The sequence below is a fragment of the Lepidochelys kempii genome, chromosome 17 (genome assembly GCF_965140265.1).
Source record: "Lepidochelys kempii isolate rLepKem1 chromosome 17, rLepKem1.hap2, whole genome shotgun sequence".
NCBI lineage: Eukaryota > Metazoa > Chordata > Testudines > Cheloniidae > Lepidochelys > Lepidochelys kempii.
In genome coordinates, this window is record NC_133272.1 from 22,031,001 (window position 1) to 22,050,710 (window position 19,710).

At 47.6% G+C, this 19,710-nt stretch overlaps 1 protein-coding gene across 5 annotated transcripts in view; it reads left to right on the top strand.

The window, feature by feature from the left end:
* The window catches only part of HIP1 (huntingtin interacting protein 1), a 166,294-nt gene that overhangs the window by 18,537 nt on the left and 128,047 nt on the right, over positions 1 to 19,710 (top strand). The gene's annotated exons all lie outside the window — the stretch shown is intronic.

A 19,710-nucleotide genomic window follows, 5' to 3' on the forward strand; every position in this document is an offset into this window, starting at 1 on the left:
TCTACACAGCCTCTTTCCTGGGGAGGCTTGAGAATAATATCCTAACCAATTTGTTACAAAATCATCAAAGACCCAAACCCTTGGATCTTGGAACAATGGAAAAATCAGTCAGGTTCTTAAAAGAAGGATTTTATTAAAAAAAAAGAGAGGTTAAAATCAGGATGGAAAATACTTTACGGGGTATTCAGATTCTAAACACAGAGGATCCCCCTCTGGAGAGAACCTTAAAGTTACAGAAAACAGGAATAAACCTCTCTCTTAACACAGGGAAAATTCACATAAAACAAAAGATAAACTAATCCGCCTTGCCTGGCTTACCTATACTGGTTGCAATATTGGACATTTGGATTAGGATGGGTTGGAGAAGATGGATTTCTGTCTGGCCTCTCTCAGTCCCAAGAGAGAACCACCATGTAAACAGAAAGCACAACAAAAGCCTCCCCCCACTCCAAGATTTGAAAGTATCTTGTTCCCTTATTTGTCCTTTGGGTCAGGTGCCGGCCAGGTTAGCTGAGCTTCTTAACCCTTTACAGGTAACAGGATGTTGCCTCTGGCCAGGAGGGATTTTATAACACTGTGTGCAGAAAGGTGGTTACCCTTCCCTTTATGTTTATGACAGTGTCTATATCCCATAATTTTTTGCCTTTTATAAAAATCCCACAAACTGCATGGGATTTGGTGCTGTTCTCCCTCTCTGACTGAAGCATGGAACCTGCACAGCTCTGTGCTGTTGTCATGAGTGTTGCAAGCACAGGACCCACCATCCTCTGGTGTTTGCAGAGCTGCAAGAAGAACCGAGTCAACAGGGAAAGTGGCAATTTTTGGGAGAACAGATTGCTCTGGGACATAGTGAGACTCCATTGCAGGTTGTTGGCATTCATGGAGCAGCTGCAAATGGTGGAATGCTGCTTTTGGGCCCAAGAAACAACCACCGACTGGTGGGATTTCATCGTAACGCAGGCTGCAGAACTTTCAGATGTCCGAGACCATGTTCCTGGAACTGTGTGCTCATTTCACTCCATCCTTCCAACACTGGGATGTCAGAATGAGAGCTGCAGTGACAGTGGAGAAGCCAGTGGCAAACTTGCAATGTTGGATTGCTTCTGGTCATTGGGAAATCATTTTGAAGGGCTGTTGTCATCCAGGTGTGCAGGGCCATTAGTTGTCTCCTGCTGTGCATCACTGGGACTCTCGGCAATGTGCAGGCCTTCGTTGATGGATTTGCTGAAGTGGGATTCACGTACTCCAGTGGTGCAGTCAATGGTATACATATCCCTGTTTTGGCACCAGTCCTCCCCGTCATAGAGTACATCAACAGAAAGAGTAACTCTTCTATGGTTATGCAAGCATTAGTGGGCCATTGGGGACACTTCACCAACATCGGTGTGGGCTGGTCAGGGAAAGGTGCATGATGCTCGCATCTTCAAGAACACAGGACTGCATAGAAAGCTATAAGCAGGGACTTTCTTTCTCTGCTGGTAGATTGCCATTGGCAGTGTTGAAATGCCAATTGTGATCCTCCGGGACGCATCCTGCCCCTTGCTCTCTTGTACACCAGCCACCCTGACACCAAGAAATGATTCAACTACCAGCTTAGCAAGTGTAGAATGACAGTTGAATGTGCTTTCAGTAGATTGATGGTACGCTGGCGTTGTTTACTCACAAGATTGGCTCTCAGTGCAAAAACATCCTAGTGGTTATAGCTGCTTGCTGTGTCCTGTATAATATCTGTGAAGCAAAGGGGGGGACATTTCTGCCAGGGTGGAGGGCAGAGGTGGAGTGTCTGTCTACTGAGTTTGAAGAGCTAGACACAATTGCTATTAGAAAAGCTCAACATGGATCTATACAGCTTAGGGAGGCTTTGTTAAAGTGCTCTTTCAGTGAGTAATGTGTCATGGTGTACTGTGCTCTACCTGACCCTGCTGTTTTGGGGCCTGTTAAGAATTGTGTGGTGCTTGCTGTACATCTATGAATATAACACTAACAAAGAACCTATTAATTTTGTGGTGCTTGTTGTACATTTGTGATGATTACACTGTGTTTGTCACTGATCCTTATGAGTTGTTATTGCACAGTGTGACCCAACTAAGTGGGTGTTTTCAGTACTGCTAGGCTCTCTGCAGCGTATGTTGGGAACTACTAACAATGGATTGTTTTCCAAAGAATAGAATTTTGAGTTATAAAATCAATGCAAAGAAAAGTCTGTGCAACTTAAAAGCAAATACATAAAATTAATAAATTAATGGAACAGAAGTTAACAAGGGGAAGGAACATGCTTTGAGCAGGGGGTTGGACTAGATGATCTCCTGAGGTCAACCCTGATATTTTATTCTATGATTCATTTCCATTTTATCTGCACATACACTGACCTGTGAGTGTCATGGTTGCTGTATGTGAAGATGTGGTTGTCCTCAGTGTCTACCGGGGTGGAGTGGTAGGGATAGGGATGTCGCCCCTGATGTCATGTGTAATGTTGAGGGGGCGGTGTCGGGAGGTGCCCTAATGCAGTTCTTCATGGACTGCAAAGGGAGGCGAGTCTGTGTTTGCTGAACCTGTAGATTCACAAGAGTGTGCAGCGTCTGTGTTTGCTGCTAGAGAATCCCGAATATGTCTTGGTGCATCTCCCTCTCCTTTTGCTGCTGGGACTCCTGAGTCTTTCTCCTGTCTGCTCTTTTCTTCTCCAGGCTGTCTGCAGTATTGATCCCCAAGGCTTTGTGTTCACAATATGATGCAGCACTGGCTTGCAGGATTTCACTGAACATGTACTCCTGAGTCCATCTTTCTCCACCTTATCTGGCTCAGGCGTTCCATGGGTGTGGAGGGGGTACCCCTCAAGGCCACAACGGCAGCAGCCTCAGATAAAACACACAGAGGTACCATAATCAGTAGAGTCACAACAGGAAGCAAAAGTTAAGATTGAGAACTTCCATCCCTTGCTCCCCTAAAGTTTTAAACAAGACATGCTGATTGACACTTCTGTTTTGGAATGCTTGTGCACAGCACCACTCACAGCACCAGCCATGGTGAATACGGCCTGCCAGAGGCGAGGGAAATTGTTCAGTTGCATGAAACTATGAGCCATTCAGGCAGTGGCACTGAATACTGGCACCATTTGCCACAGGCAGTGGTGATTTTAGCTAATATCTCCCTCTTGAGGGAGACAAAGGCACAGGGAGCCCAGCTGCTGCTGCTGTCCTGAAGCTGGGTGGGCCCGTATGCTGGTAGCCTGTGTACTGCAATGATGCCTACAAACGTTATCGCTGAGCAGCGTGGGACAGTGTCCTACTGCAGAGGAAGAAATAAGGCTGCCATCCTTAGAAGCTGTAGGGAGAGGATTGCAGAGTACCTCCATGAATGTTTCATTGAGAGTCTCAGGAGGATTCAAGAGACATCTCTGTACGCATAAACTAACTGCTCTGCTTGGCCCCTCCCGCCTAACTGTACAGGGGAGTGAAAAGCGGATAACAACACTACCTCTCTTTGTTGTCCCACTGCCTCGTCTAATATGGTAAATTAATGAAACATCAATAGCTGTGTCCCATTAAGCTGGGGACACCGTCAGTACATCATTGTAATGGGAAATACACTTACACATGTACCTGAGGTTCCTTCCTCTATATCAGGCTCACCCATGCTCCACTGATTGGACTGTCATGAAGTCTCAAACGGGTTCTGGCTCACAGCACAGATGAATCCACCAGTTCCATGTCCCGCATCCTCCGCCTCTTCCTCGTCTGACCCGCACTGTTCGCAGCAGGGGTCAGTGCCTCAGGCTTCTCCGAGGATCCACGTTGATGGGTGTGGGGGAGGAACTGGGAGTGGAGGCTCCACCAACTATGCATGCAGCTCTTTGTAAAAGCAGTAGGTCTGCAGCTTGGCATTGGATTGACTGTTGGCTTCCTGATATGCCAGCTGCAGTTCCTTCGCTTTTGTGCAGCACTGCTGCTGATCCCTGTCTTACCGTTCTCCTGCATCCCCTGTGCAATGTGCTCATAGATGTCCTCGTTTCTACAGCTGGTCCGTAGCTGTGCCTGCCTGGCCTCTAGGCTGGAGTGCATCTAGCACGTGTAGCCAGCATGGTCAGCTGGGCAGACACACAACAATGGAGAGCAGCTAGATGTACTTGCCAAGATGGACAATCAGGAAAAGACATTTCAAAAATTTCCAGGCTTTAAAGTGAGGGGGCTTCTGGTCTCTGTGACCTCTGGGCAGTTCACAAATGAGATTAGAGCAGTCAGTGTCTGGCATTGTGGGAAGCTGCTGGAGGGTCAACATAGGTAACACGGTGTCAGTGGCTCTTTGAGAGGTGGAGTTCTAAGTCCCTGTAACTGGGTGTCTACGACGGTTGGAGACAAATTTTAAGTGTAGACATGTGTCCAACTAGGTTGACGCAAGGCGGCTTATGTTGACCTCACTTGGTAGTGTAGACCAGGCTTGAGTGCTTCATGGTAATGAACTTCACTTCAAAAGTGCTACTTGTTCAAGGATTCCAAAGTGCTTTGGAAACACCGAGTAAGCTTCACAGCTCTCCTGTGTGATAGGAAAATACTTATCATTCCCTTCTTACAGAGAGAACAACTGAGGCACAGATCCCTTGTCTACACTAGGGACACTTGAAAATTTTCCCACAGTTAACATCAGTTCAGCTCAGTGCTCGTAATGATGAGAGTCCTAGGGCAGACTGCTCTTCGATTACTCCATCCATCCATCGTTGATACTTATCTGATACTGCAATAATGTGTGTGTGTGGGGGTTGTATCTGAGTGTCTCACAATTTTCAATGCACTTGTCCTCATACCACCCTTCTGAGGTAGGGAACTGCTGTTGTCTGTTTGAAGATGGAGAATGAGGCACAGAGAATCTAAGGGCTAGTCTGCATGGGGCAGGGGGTGTTTAAACTGGATTAAGTTAAATTAATCTGGTTTAAAGATGCTTGCATACACACAATGCAATTCATATAGCGCGCTCACTCCATATTTATCATGAACTCTGAAGTCCTCTTTCAAATTGAATTTGGTCTATTGTTCGTGTGCACACAATGCTGTTGCTCACTACTTTGTAGTCTTCCAACTTCTATCTCACGCTGATTTGTGGGCATCTGTTACTGACCTGTCTGTGTAACTTGCTATGTGCCCTACACTGCTCTGGTGTCAAGTTGACTGGATGTCCTCTCCCCATTTTAAAAACTGGTGTGGAGCCAGAATTTGTTCTTTTGCTCCTGGATTTGAGTATATCAGCATTGCTGCGACATTACTCCAGAATCCTTACAGCATGGCTTGAGAAGCTGCTTAGACCCATGCTGAGACCCTAGATCTCATTGCCATCTGGGGAGAAGTGTTGGTGCAGGAAGCCAGCCACCAGAGTAAAGATCTTTTTGTGAATATTGCTAAGCAGTTGTCCATGAGGACACACCGGGACGCCAACAGTACAGGATGAAGAGCAAATGGCTCAGGAGAATGTACATTAAAACCAAGGTCTGACTGTGGAAATGTGACCTTTCCTTGTTTGAGGAGCTAGACAGGATTTTGCTCAGTGACACCACTACCGACCCCAAGAAGGGGTCTCAATTCCTAGCCAGAATCCCAGGCTGGGACTGAGGGGTCAGATCCTGTCAAGGGAACCTCATCATGTCAGTTATCTTTAAAATTTCTTCTTATTATTATTATTATTATGCTACACAGCTGTGCTAGCTTCTGTTCTGGGTGTCTCACGGCCACAGCCATTTTAAGTGGATGTCATATAGAAGCTTTTCTGAGTCTCCAGCCCCTGCCCTCCTCCCTCTCTGAGCCCAAACTATCTTTTCGCTCCCCAACTCAGTCTTCAAAATGCTGCTGCTCCATCCAAGCAATTGGCCTCTCTCTTATGCTAAAGCTCTGACTATCAACTGTTTTTAAGTCCACGCTCCAGAGGACACTGGCATTTTGGCATTTTGGGATGTATAGGTAGGGGCATTGCCAGCAGATCGAGGGACGTGATCGTTCCCCTCTATTTGACATTGGTGAGGCCTCATCTGGAGTACTGTGTCCAGTTTTGGGCCCCACACTACAAGAAGGATGTGGAAAAATTGGAAAGAGTCCAGCGGAGGGTAACAAAAATGATTAGGGGACTGGAACACATGACTTATGAGGAGAGGCTGAGGGAACTGGGATTGTTTAGTCTGTGGAAGAGAAGAATGAGGGGGGATTTGGTAGCTGCTTTCAACTACCTGAAAGGGGGTTCCAAAGAGGATGGATCTAGACTATTCTCAGTGGTAGCGGATGGCAGGACAAGGAGTAATGATCTCAAGTTGCAGTGGGGGAGATTTAGGTTGGATATCAGGAAAATCTTTTTCACTAGGAGGGTGGTAAAACACTGGAATGCATTACCTAGGGAGGTGGTGGAATCTCCTTCCTTAGAAGTTTTTAAGGTCAGGCTTGACAAAGCCCTGGCTGGGATGATTTAATTGGGGATCGGTCCTGCTTTGAGCAGGGGGTTGGACGAGATGACCTCCTGAGGTCCCTTCCAACCCTGATATTCTATGATTCTATGACACATGCCCATATACGTATTTTTCCTTTCATTTCCTTCATCTGTCTTGGCCAACTAACATCGGGGTGGCCAGCTTCTCAGTGGGTATGGAGCACCACGTGTCGGTACGTTGCTGCTGTAGCTCCAGGCTGCATGTATGCCTTCACCATCCTGAAATTCTCTCATCACTGCTGGTCATCACAGGTCTGCAGAATGATCCTTTTTCACCTATTGATGCTGGTTTCCCAAACCAGAAACAGTGTTGCGTGGTGTGAACCTGCTCCAGGAACAGCTCCTGTAGTAGTAGTTGCTCAGTGTCGGCTTCTTCCTAGTCTACTTTCTGCTTCCTCTGCTGCTGCTGAAACTTCTGCTACTGCTGCTGCCACATCATCTGCACATGGTGCAGTGGGCAAAGTCCAAAACTGAATCACCCGGCTTTGAGAGCTGAAATACAGCCCAACCAGCCTCTGCATGTACGTGGTTGTCAGTGTAGTGGCGTTGAGCAAGCAATTGGGTCCATGCTGGCTGATAGCAATTTGAAAATGGCACTAGCCTGCTTGGTTTCCATTATTGTATGCAGTGTAATTGTAGCTGTGTTGGTCCCAGCATATTAGAGGGTCAGGTGGGTCAGGTAATATCTTTTATTGGACCAGCTTCTGTTCTTTTATTGGACCAACAAGCTTTCGAGCTGCACAGGCTCTTCTTCAGGTCTGGGAAAGGTAATCCCAGGACTTGTCTTTGCTACGGGGTAAATCGGCGCTGCTGCGATCGATGCAGCAGCACTGATTTAGCGGGTCTGGTGAGGATGCAATAAGTCAGTGGGAGAAAGCTCTTCCATTGACTTTAGTACTCTACCTCAACAAGAGGAGGAAGCTATGTCGACAGAAAAGCGTTAAGTCAATGTAAACTATGTCAACTTAAGTTGCGTAACTTGCATCATCTTAACCCTCTAGTGTAGACAAGGCCCCAGTGTCACAGCTAAAGACAAGGTGGAACAGATGGTTTAGCATAAGTAGTTAGCACATAGTGTAAGGGACCATTCAGGGCAGAGTGGTCTCTGCAGTCATAGGACAAAAGAAGGGGTTAGTGGGTTACGGATTGTTGTAATAAGCCATAAATCCATAAATCTCTGTTCAGGCCATGATTTTTATGGTATGTCTACACTACAGAATTAGGTCAAATTTATAGAAGTTGATTTTTTTAGAAAGCAATTTTATACAGTCGATTCTGTGTGTCCCCACTAAGCGCATTACGTCGGCGGAGTGCGTCCACAGTACCGAGGCTAGCGTCCACTTTCAGAGCGTTGCACTGTGGGTAGCTCTCCCGCAGTTCCTGCAGTCTCTGCAGCCACTGGAATTCTGGGTTAAGCTCCCAGTGCTTGATGGGGCAAAAACATTGTCACGAGTGGTTTTGGGTACATGTCATCAGTCGCCCCTCCCTCCATGAAAGGAATGGCAGACAATCGTTTCGTGCCTTTTTTCTGTGCAGGCGCCATACTGCTTTCAGCAGACGGTGCAGTAGGACTGCTAACCGTCATCATCGAACAACCACTTCCACAGCCATTCTGCTCTCCTGATGCTATGAATCCACCTCGAAGGTCCTCTATATGACTGTCGTCATCCACCGCTTCTGTTGCCACTCTGCTCTCCTGGTGGTCTCACAGGGGCGCTTCAGCTGCAACTCTGCTCGGCTGCTCTTGTCTTGCCATACCACGGCAAGCGTGCAACCCGCTCAGCTGTTGTGTCCTGGCAGCACACGGTGCAGTAGGTCTGCAAAACTGGTCATCCAACCACCGCTTCCCCTGCAACTCTGCTCTCCTGCAGATGCCATACCACGGCAAGCATGGAGCCCACTCCGATCACCGTGGCAGTTATGAGCATTGTAAACACCTCGTGCATTATCATGCAGTATATGCAGAACCAGAACCTGCAAAAGCAGGCGAGGAGGCGATGGCAGCGCAGTGACAACAGTGATGAGGACATGGATACAGACTTCTCTCAAAGCATGGGCCCTGGCAAGTTGGCCATCCTGGTGGCAATGGGGCAGACTCATGCCGTGGAACGCCTGTTCTGAGCCCGGGAAACAAGCACAGACTGGTGGGACCACATAGTGTTGCAGGTCTGGGATGATTTCCAGTGGCTGCGAAACTTTTGCATGCATAAGGGTACTTTCATGGAACTTTGTGACTTGCTTTCTGCTGCCCTAAAGCACAAGAATACCAACATGAGAGCAGCCCTCACAGTTCACAAGTGAGTGGCAATAGCCCTCTGGAAGCTTGCAGTGCCCGACAGCTACCAGTCAGTTGGGAATCAATTTGGAGTGAGTAAATCTACTGTGGGGGCTGCTGTGATCCAAGTAGCCAATACAATCACTGAGCTGCTGCTATCAAGGGTAGTGACTCTGAGAAATGTGCAGGTCATAGTGGATGGTTTTGTTGCAATGGGATTCCCGAACCGTGGTGGGGCGATAGGGCATCTATCTTGGGACTGGAGCACCAAGGCAGCCAGTACATAAACCGAAAGGGGTATTTTTCAATGGTGCTGCAAGCACTGGTGGATCACAAGGGACGTTTCACCAACATCAATGTGGGATGGCCGGGAAAGGTACATGACGCTCACATCTTCAGGAACTCTGGTCTGTATGAACAGCTGCAGCAAGGGACTTACTCTCCAGACCAGAAAATAACCATTGGGGATGTTGAAATGCCTATAGTTATCCTTGGGGACCCAGCCTACCCCTTAATGTCATGGCTCATGAAGCCATACACAAGCAGCCTGGACAATAGTCAGGAGCTGTTCAGCTATAGGCTTAGCAAGTGCAGAATGGTGGTAGAATGTGCATTTGGACGTTTAAAAGCGCGCTGGCGCAGTTTACTGACTCGGTTAGACCTCAGCGAACCCAGTATTCCCATTGTTATTACGGCTTGCTCTGTGCTCCACGATATCTGTGAGACTAAGGGGGAGACGTTTATGGTGGGGTGAGAAGGTGAGGCAAATCGCCTGGCCACTGATTATGCACAGCCAGACACCAGGGCAGTTAGAAGAGCACAGCAGGGCGCGCTGCGCAACTGAGAAGCTTTGAAAACCAGTTTCATGGCTGATCAGGCTACGGTGTGACAGTTCTGTTTGTTTCTCCTTGATGAAAACCCGCCCCCTTGGTTCACTCTGCTTTCCTGTAAGCCAACCACCCTCCCCTCCCCACTTCGATTATCACTTGCAGAGGCAGTAAAGTCGTTGTTGTTTCAAATTCATGCATTCTTTATTAATTCATCACACAAATAGGGGGATAACTGCAACGGTAGCCTGGGAGGGGTGGCGGAGAAGGGAAGCACAAGGCACTTCAAAACTTATTGAATGCCAGCCTTCTGTTGCTTGGGCAGTCCTCTGGGGTGGAGTGGTTGGGTGCCCGGAGTCGCGCTCTCCCCCACCCCCCACATTCTTGGGCGTCTGGGTGAGGAGGCTATGGAACTTGGGGAGGAGGGTGGTTGGTTACATGGGCTGCAGTGGCAGTCTGTGCCTTTTCTGCACCTCAGCCATACGCTGGAGCATATCAGTTTGATCCTCCAGTAGCCTCAGCATTGCATCCTGCCTCGTTTTATCATGCTGCCACCATGCTGCCATGATCTACCTCTAGATCCCGCCACCTCTCCTGTTGCTCCCGCCACTTGTCCTCTCACGTGTCCCTCCTGTTCTCGCGTTCATTTTGTGCTTTCCTGGACTCTGCCATTGTCTGCCTCCATGCATTCTGCTGGGCTCTTTCAGTTTGGGTGGACTGCATGAGCTCAGAGAACATTTCACTGCAAGTGCGTTTTTTTCGCCTTCTCATCTGTGATGCGCTAGCCTCTGGGACGGAGGTGCTAGTCGCAGCGTTGAAACATTTGCAGCTGCAGGAGGAAAAAAAGGGAGATTAAAACTGAAAAAGACACATTGCCCATTTCAAAGGGGGGGCTGATGTTTTTGGGTTAACGTGCAGCACAAACCCAACTAACCCCCCCACCCACCTTATTCTCTGAGATGATCGCTTCACCCCTCCCCTGACCGCGTGGCTAACAGCGGGGATGATTCAGCCACAGGCAAACAGCTCAGCAGGAACGGCCACCTCTGAATGTCCCCTTAATAAAATTCCCCTATTTCAACCAGATGACCATGAATGATATCACTCTCCTAAGGATAACACAGAGAGATCAAGAACGGATGTTGCTTGAATGCCAGCAAACACCAGGACCACACGCTGCCATGCTTTCTTATGCAATGATTTCAGACTACGTGCTACTGGCCTGCCATGGTAAAGTGTCCTACCATGGAGGACATAATAAGGCTTCCCTCCCCGGAAACCTTTTGTAAAGGCTTTGGGAGTACCTCCAGGACAGCTTCACTGAGATGTCCCTGGAGGATTTCCCCCAATCCCCAGACACGTTAACAGACTTTTCCAGTAGCTATACTGGCCACGAATGCATCCCAAGTCTTCAGTGCAAATTAATCATTAAACACGCTTGCTTTTAAACTGTGTATTAAATTTACTCACCAGATATGTCTTCTCCGCCTTCAAGGTCTGGGAGCCCAGTTTGGGAGGGTACTGTCTCCAGGGTGATAAACAGTTCATGGCTGTTGGGGAGAACGGTTTCTCCGCTTGCCTGGTGTATGCTATCTTCAGCCTCCCCCTCATCATCATCTTTCTCGTCCCCAAAATCCTCATCCCTGTTGAGTGAGACTCCCTTGCAGGAGTCCATGTACAGGTGTGGGGTAGTTGTAGGGGCACCCCCTAGAATTGAATGCATCTCATCATAGAAGCAGCATGTCTAGGGCTCTGACCCTGAGCAGGCATTTGCGTCTTGGGTTTTTTGGTAGGATTGTCTGAGCTCCTTAAGTTTCGCGCAGCACTGCTGTGGGTCCCTGTGATAGCCTCTGTCCTTCATGCCCTTGGAGATTTTTTCAAATATTTTGGCATTTCATCTTTTGGAGCGGAGTTCTGATAGCACAGATTTGTCTCCCCATATAGCAGTCAGATCCACTGCCTCCCATTCGGTCCATGCTGGAGCTCTTTTGCGATTCTGGGATTCCATGGTCACCTCTGCTGATGAGAACTGCACCGTCACCTGTGCTGATCAGCTTACCACGCTGGCCAAACAGGAAATGAAATTCAAAAGTTCTTGGGGCTTTTCCTGTCTACCTGGCCAGTGCATCCGAGTTGAGAGTGCTGTCCATAGCGGACACAATGGAGCACTGTGGGATAGCTTCCGGAGGCCAATACCGTCAAATTGCATCCACACTAACCCAAATTCGACCTGGCAATGTCGATTTCAGCACTAATCTCGTTGGGGAGGAGTACAGAAATCGATTTTAAGAGCCCATTAAGTTGACAAAAATGGCTTTGTTGTGTGGACCGGTGCAGGGTTAAATCAATCTAACGCTGCTAAATTCAACCTAAACGCGTAGTGTAGACCAGGGCTAAGTGTCTTCCAGGCTTGCCTTTTGAAAGTATTGTGGACCAAGACTGAGATCAGACATAGAGTGATCCCTTTGTGAAGTGTTCACCCCCAGGCATTAAGGTGTTTTTGTCTTTTATCATTTTCCTGTGTGAGTTCATTCAAAAGCATAGTGATTGGTTTCACCCACATAGTTGTTGTTGGGGGCATTTAGTGCACTGGATGAGGTACGCCCTATATTGTGATAGGCATGTGTAGGACCTGTGTATCTTGAAAGGTGTGTTGTGGGGGGTATAGATCATTGGAGCAGTGGAGATATGTCTGCAGATTTTTTTATCTGTTTTTCTGGCATGATCTGGTGCCACTTTGAGTTGGTATGTCCTGGTCTGTGGGGAGCTTGCTTCTGATGATAACCTTAGAGAGGTTGCGGGGTTGTCTGAAGGCCTTAAGTGAGGATTCAGGAAAGATTTCTTTCAGGATGGGGTCCCCACTGAGTATTGGGCTCTAGTTGTTTGATGATATTCCATATGGGTTCTAATGTGGGGTGGTAGGTGACAAGTAGGGATGTGCAATCAGAGAGAGGTTTTATTTCTGTATTGAAACAGATTCTCTTGGGGTATTGGGATGGTCATTCCCCAAGCAAGCTCCCCATGGACCAAGATGCACCAACTCAAAGCGGCGCCAGACAATGCCAGAACAACAGATGCAAAACCTGCAGACATATCTCTGCTGCTACAATTATCAATACCCCACACAACACACTTTTCAAGATCCACGGGTCCTACACATGCCTATCACAATATAGGGCGTACCTCATCCAGTGTACTAAATTCCCCAACAACAACTATGTGGGTGAAACCAGACACTTGCTACGCTTTCGAATGAACTCTCACAGGAAAACGATAAAAGACAAAAACACCCTAACACCTGTGAAAAGTGTTCAACCACAAAGTGATCCTCTGTCAGACCTCTCAGTCCTCATTCTCAAAGGAAACCTGCATAACACTTTCGAAAGGCAAGCCAGGGAGCTTAAATTCATAACTCTGCTCGACACTAAAAATGATAGATTGAACAGAAACACTGGATTTATGACTTACTACAACAATCTGTAACCCACTAAGCTCCTCTTTTTGTCCCATGACTGCAGAGGTATTAACAGGCCACTCTGCCTTGAATGGTCCTTTACAGTATGTGCTAACTACTTATGATAAACAATTTGTTCCAGACTTCCATTTAGCTGTGACACTGGGAGTACCTTTCCCAGACCTGAAGAAGAGCTCTGTGTGGCTTGAAAGCTTGTCTCTCAACAACAAAAGTTGGTCCAATAAAAGATATTACCTCACCCACCTCGTATCTCTGGTTTCCACTATGTATCCCACAATACACAGCGAGAAAAATCCCAGAATGCACACACTCAGCAGCAAAGCAGAGGATCATGGGATACCCTCCGAGAATGTCCCATGCTTAGTACAAAGCAAGCTGCCGCCATGTGTACCCATTGATCCAAACTGAAAGAGGGCGTAGCCATCCCATATGCACACTGTCAATGCAGCTTGCATTTGCATGTGCATCAAATCTGACTGGTTTAACCCTCCATGATAAGTCCTAAGTTACTTGCGCTAGATCACACTGGAAATCTGGTGGAACAGGGATTTGACACTGGATCTCCTGGGTGCCAGGCTAGTGCTCTTACTGCAGTACACCATTTGCACCAGGTCTGCTAGACCTGTGCCAGGCTATTCCTAATGTTGCTAACACCAGAGGGAATTTTTAGAAAATATTTCTAGTGTAAACAGAGCCAGCGATGTTAAATGGCTTGCCAAAAGCCACATATAAAGTCAGTGAGTTTTGTGTCTAAGGGTATGCAGCTCTCTGCTTTAATTGTTAGACTTCATTCCTTCCTTTTAGGGTTTATCTGCGGGAGACTTTTTTCTTAAAATTTCCCACTGTTGCTACCACCAGTGCTGGTCTCTTGATGCTAGCAACATGGAGAGCTGTCATGTGGACTGGCTGCTGCCACTCTAACTCCCATGTTGTCTAACCCTGCTCAGGGCAGGTCTAGACAACATGGTGGCTAAAACACCAGTGTCGTTCGTTACTTAATCAGAAATTGTCAAACTCAGGTATGTAAAGGTTCTCCTCCAAACTGAAGTAGGGAGTTGGGGTTTGTTTGGTTTGTAAACCCTGATTCATTGTTAAACTAGATTTCTAGTTGCAGATCTGAGTGAAAGGTTTGTGGTTTCTGTAATTGTCCTGGGAGTTTCATAGCCTCAGGCTCTACTTTTGCATGCTCTCTGGTTGCTAGCTCAGTTTCAAACAGTTACAATAAGACCGCAACTGAGTGGTAAGCTGTTTCACTCTGTGGTTTTACCAGATTCTCCCGGAACATGGGTGGCTGCTGATCCTGCTGCAGTGAATGCTCTGTAAAGGGTGTTGCATTCTAGTTTGCTGTTCTTTAGGGTCTGTCTCGGAGTACAGCTTTCACTGCCTGGCCTGGCTCTCACTTTGCAGAATGACCTAATTCCTTTGTAGTATGGCTGCAGCCCATAAAAACTGAAGCTGCAGGCCACTGTGCGAATAGCTCTATTATTCTGGCAGCTGTTGTCGGCAGCCACAATTTCTCTGCAGCGGAAGATGGCACATTAAATATTTACCATACAGAAACAAGGCAAGTCACAGCAAACAAAGGGATCCATTGGAGAGATGGGATTCTCTCATCAGGGCCATGCTAGCAACTTTCTATTTATTGTTAATGGGTTTTTTTATTCTATACAAGCAACTTGGAGCTCTGTAGAGAGTGGGCGGCATTGAGTTTAATTTTACTTTTCAGATGTCGGCTGGGAAATAAGGGTTTCTAAGACATCATTTCACATTAAAATTAACAAGAGCTTGGGGTTTTATGAGCCCTAATGGTGTATGAAGTGCTTGTAATGGTATTGCAGGGGTTGGTAAATGTGCGTACACTGGGCACTGTTTACAGAAAACATCAATTATGTTAATTGATTCTTAAATTTACCACGGTGTTAGATTTCCCATTTTCAGTATGGGATAGCCACCAATAGTGTGGTTAAATTTAAATACAGTGGTGTGAAAACGCTGATGCCCAATGTATGATTAGGGCCCTACCAAATTCACGGCCATGAAAAACACGTCACGGACCATGAAATCTGGTATCCCATAGGGTGACCAGATATCAGTTTTTTGACTGGAACACCCAGTTGAAAAGGGATTGTGGTGGCTCTGGTCAGCACCGCTGTCACGGTTCCTCCCCCACTCTGAACTCTAGGGTACAGATGTGGGGACCTGCATGAAAAACCTCCTAAGCTTATCTTTACCAGCTTAGGTCAAAACTTCCCCAAGGTACAAAATATTACACCTTGGACTGGCCGCTACCACCACCAAACTAATACTGGTTACTGGGGAAGAGCTGTTTGGACGCGTCCTTCCCCCCAAAATACTTCCCAAAACCTTGCACCCCACTTCCTGGACAAGGTTTGGTAAAAAGCCTCACCAATTTGCCTAGGTGACTACAGACCCAGACCCTTGGATCTTAAGAACAATGAACAATCCTCCCAACACTTGCACCCCCCCTTTCCTGGGAAATGTTGGATAAAAAGCCTCACCAATTTGCATAGGTGACCACAGACCCAAACCCTTGGATCTGAGAACAATGAAAAAGCATTCAGTGTTTTACAAGAAGACTTTTAATAAAAAATAGAAGTAAATAGAAATAAAGAAATCCCCCCTGTAAAATCAGGATAGTAGATATCTTACAGGGTAATTAGATTCAAAAACATAGAGAACCCCTCTAGGCAAAACCTTAAGTTACAAAAAAGATACACAGACAGAAATAGTTATTCTATTCAGCACAATTCTTTTCTCAGCCATTTAAAGAAATCATAATCTAACACATACCTAGCTAGATTACTTACTAAAAGTTCTAAGACTCCATTCCTGTTCTGTCCCCGGCCAAGACGACTACAGACAGACACAGACCCTTTGTTTCTCTCCCTCCTCCCAGCTTTTGAAAGTATCTTGTCTCCTCATTGGTCATTTTGGTCAGGTGCCAGCGAGGTTACCTTTAGCTTCTTAACCCTTTACAGGTGAGAGGAGCTTTCCCCTGGCCAGGAGGGATTTCAAAGGGTTTTACCCTTCCCTTTATATTTATGACAACCGCTGACAGGGCCTTTGACTGTCCTGTTGGCAGCACCATGCAGCGGGCTGGCAGGCTCCTGTGAAGCAGCCAGCATGTTCTCCCACTGGCCCCTATGCATAGGGGCAGCCAGCAGCCTCCACACACTGCCTCCATCCCAAGTGCCACCCCCGCAGCGCCCATTGGCCGGGAACCACGGCCAATGGCAGCTGCGGGGCAACACCTGCAGAGAGGGGACATGCCGCCGCTTCCAGGAGCTGCTTGAGGTAAGCACCTCTCGGAGTCTGCATCCCTGACCCCCTCCTGGGCCCCAACCCCCTGCCCCAGCCCTGATCCCCCCCCTCCTGCCCTCTGAACCCCTCGGTCCCAGCCCGGAGCACCCTCCTGCACCCCAAACTCCTCATCCCCATCCCCACTCTAGAGCCCACACCCTCAGCTGGAGCCCTCATACACCCCGTGTCCCAACCCCCTGCCCCAGCCCAGAGCCCACTCCCATACTCCAAACCCCTCAGCTCCACTCTCCAGCCCAGAGCCCACTCCTGCACCCCAAACCCCTCATCCCTGGCCCCACCACAGAGCCCACACCTCCAGCCAGAGCCCTCACCCTCTCTTGGATCCCAACCCACTGCCTCAGCCTGGAGCCCCCTCCTGCACTCTGAACTCCTTATTTCTGGCTGCACCCCCCAACTGGAGTGCTCACCCCCTCCCAGCCCCCTGAGCCAGCCTGGTGAAAATGAGCGAGTGAGTGAGGGTGGGGAGAGCAAGTGACAGAGCGGTGGGGGGGGGGGGAATGGAGTGAGCAGGGGCAGGGCCTCAGAGAAGGGGTGGGGCAAGGGTTTTCAGTTTTGTGCGAGTAGAAAGTTGGCAACCCTAGTCTCTCACCGTGAAATCTGGTCTTTTGTGTGCGTTTCCACTCTACGATACGGATTTCACTGCGGAGACAAGTGTTTCTCAAATTGGGGGTTCTGCCCCAAATTGGGGGTTCTGCAGGAGGGGGGTGTCTCAAGGTTATTTTAGGGGGGCTGCCCTTACTTCTGCACTGCCTTCAGAGCTGGGTGGCTAGAGACTGGCAGCTGCTGACCAAGGGTCCAGCTCTGAAGGCAGCAGAGCAGAAGTAAGGGGGCAGTACCGCACCAGGCCATCCTTACTTCTGCACTGCTGCTTGCGGAGGCTCTGCCATCAGAGCTGGGCTCCTGGCCAGCAACCTCCGCTCTCCAGCTGCCCAGCTCTCACGGCAACACTGCTGCCAGAAGCAGCACAGAAGTAAGGGTAGCAGGACTGCAACCCCCCCTACAATAACCTTGTGACACCCCCCCACACACACACACCTTTTTGGGTCAGGCCCGACCCCTACAATTACAACACCGTGAAATTTCAAATTTAAATAGCTAAATCATGAAATTTGTGATTTTTTTTTAAATACTATGACCGTGAAATTGACCAAAATGGACTGTGAATTTGGTAGGGCCCTATGTATAATGTAGCCCACAGTCTCCTCTTCAGAATTGAGATGTAGCCTATGGAGACTGAAGGTTCCTGCAGGCCATGCTCCATCATGGTCTGAACAGCTTGGCCACTTGTACTATGAAGGTGCATTGTGCATTGAAATCCATAGTCTCTCTGGGCTGAATTGCTGCACTAAAAAGGCTCCGATTGATCCGCCTCCTCTTTTATGCAAATTAGAGGTAGTCATAGGGTTCCTGGCAAGTCCCCAGTTCGGTTCTTAACTGGGCAAAGTTTGTGTCCCTGCAGTGTGGGAAATAAAGTAAGAAAACAAACAGCACTTGACTCCGACTCGGTTAAGTATTTTTAAATCTCATGCATCTGGCTGGTGGAGTGGCTTTGTGATTGCCCACTCTATTGATGATCTGAGGACATTATGATCATCCCCTTTTAGCATTAACCATTGATAAGGTGGCTCCATGTCCAATTATGTGTGCTGTGTAATTATTCTTGCGTGTCACATTGATATACAGGATGACCTGCAACAAGTGTCCTAATAGCAAAAATCACAGTGTTTCATGGTAACATAAATTTTTTTGGAAGCCCTGTGTTAAGTGGAGGCAAAGAAAGATTACTTGCTCTAGTATTTGAAAACATCTCATATGGCGTACGGCAGCTTGGCTCCACTTGGAAAAATGTGGATCTTTATGCTGTGAGGAATTTTCTGTTTACTTCACAGGCAGAAACAATCTTGTTTCTGCTGCATTTGCAGGGTTTAACTGCTTTTGTAGAGGCAAACCCATGTCTGGAAAGGGCAAAGGTGGATACTTCTGAGTTCAGGGCAGCTGAGTTCAGTTGTTGTGCTGTATTTTCTAGGGTCACTTTGTCCTGTGATATGTAGTTTGGATATTGGCTCTGATTGGCTAGTGTAATCAAGTTGGGAGATGTTAGGCCTGTTGTTAATACCCTTGCACAAGAATCTATCTCTGGATGCTGTTAGTTTCTGCAGTTATCACCCTGTTTCTACTCTTCCCTATTGTGGGTGGATAATTGAGAAAGTGGAAACAAAACAACTTTGGAGCCATCTGGAATCAGCAGCTTTCCTTGATCCCTTTTGGTTTGTCTTTTGGCCTGGGTAGTCATGGAGCCAGTACAGGCCTGGTTGGCCAGTAATCTCCTGATGTACAAAGGTCACATTCTTTTAGATCAGATACCATTGATCATAACGTTTTGTTGACTCACCTGCAGCCCTGAGCTGGGGGATCCATAGAAAGAATGCAACCATACTGAAATAGGCTAAGAAGTCTTAGAAGGTGGTTTGTTATTATTTGTTTCCATTGTGCTAGCCGTTTTCCAAACATTTGAGGACAGACACTGCTTCAAGGAGCTTTAAGGTTTGGGGCACTACTTCTGTTCCGTTAAAGGCTCTTTCCCCATGCAGGAGGTCATGGGGCAGTATTTTTGCCACCCTTCTGTTCAATGTGTATGGGAAGCTGTTGTAGGAGATCACCTGAGCTATGGAGCCATCAGTGTGCTGATGACACACAGCTCTGCCTCACTTTCATCAGATCCAGCTGGTGCACTGTCTTTGCTGTCAAAGTGCCGAGCCAGGACTGGGACATAATGAAAGCAAGCTGGCTAAAGCTTAATCTGGATAAAACAGAGGTAATGCTAATGGGTTGGGGAAGGATGGGCAGCATTCCAACCTCCATTTATTAAGGGGTCTTAGCTACCCGTCTTCTAAGAACTTTGTGATTTGGATGGAATTACAAGATGCCATCTGCATCTGGAGTTGCCAGTGGTGTAGGTAGCCAGAAGCATCTCTCTCTCTCCCCCCCCCCCCACCCCCTTGCATCTGGTTAGATATTTGCAAACTTTTCTCTTGATATTGTGATCTTGCCTTGGCTGTGGTCTGTGCCTTTGTGGCTTGCAGATTAAATCTCATTGCACTCTACATGGCGCATCACATGAAAACCACTCTGGGCTACATTTGGTGCCAGATATGCCAACATTATCCTCAGAGAACCTGTTACACCAATTTTTCACCAATTGCATTGGGTGCAAGTCAAGCTGTTAACTTTGTTCTATAAAGCTCTAAATGATTTGGGACTCAGCTATGAGCAAGATCCCTTACTCCACCTCGCTTGGGCGCAGATACAGAAGTTGAAACTTCCCTGGATTT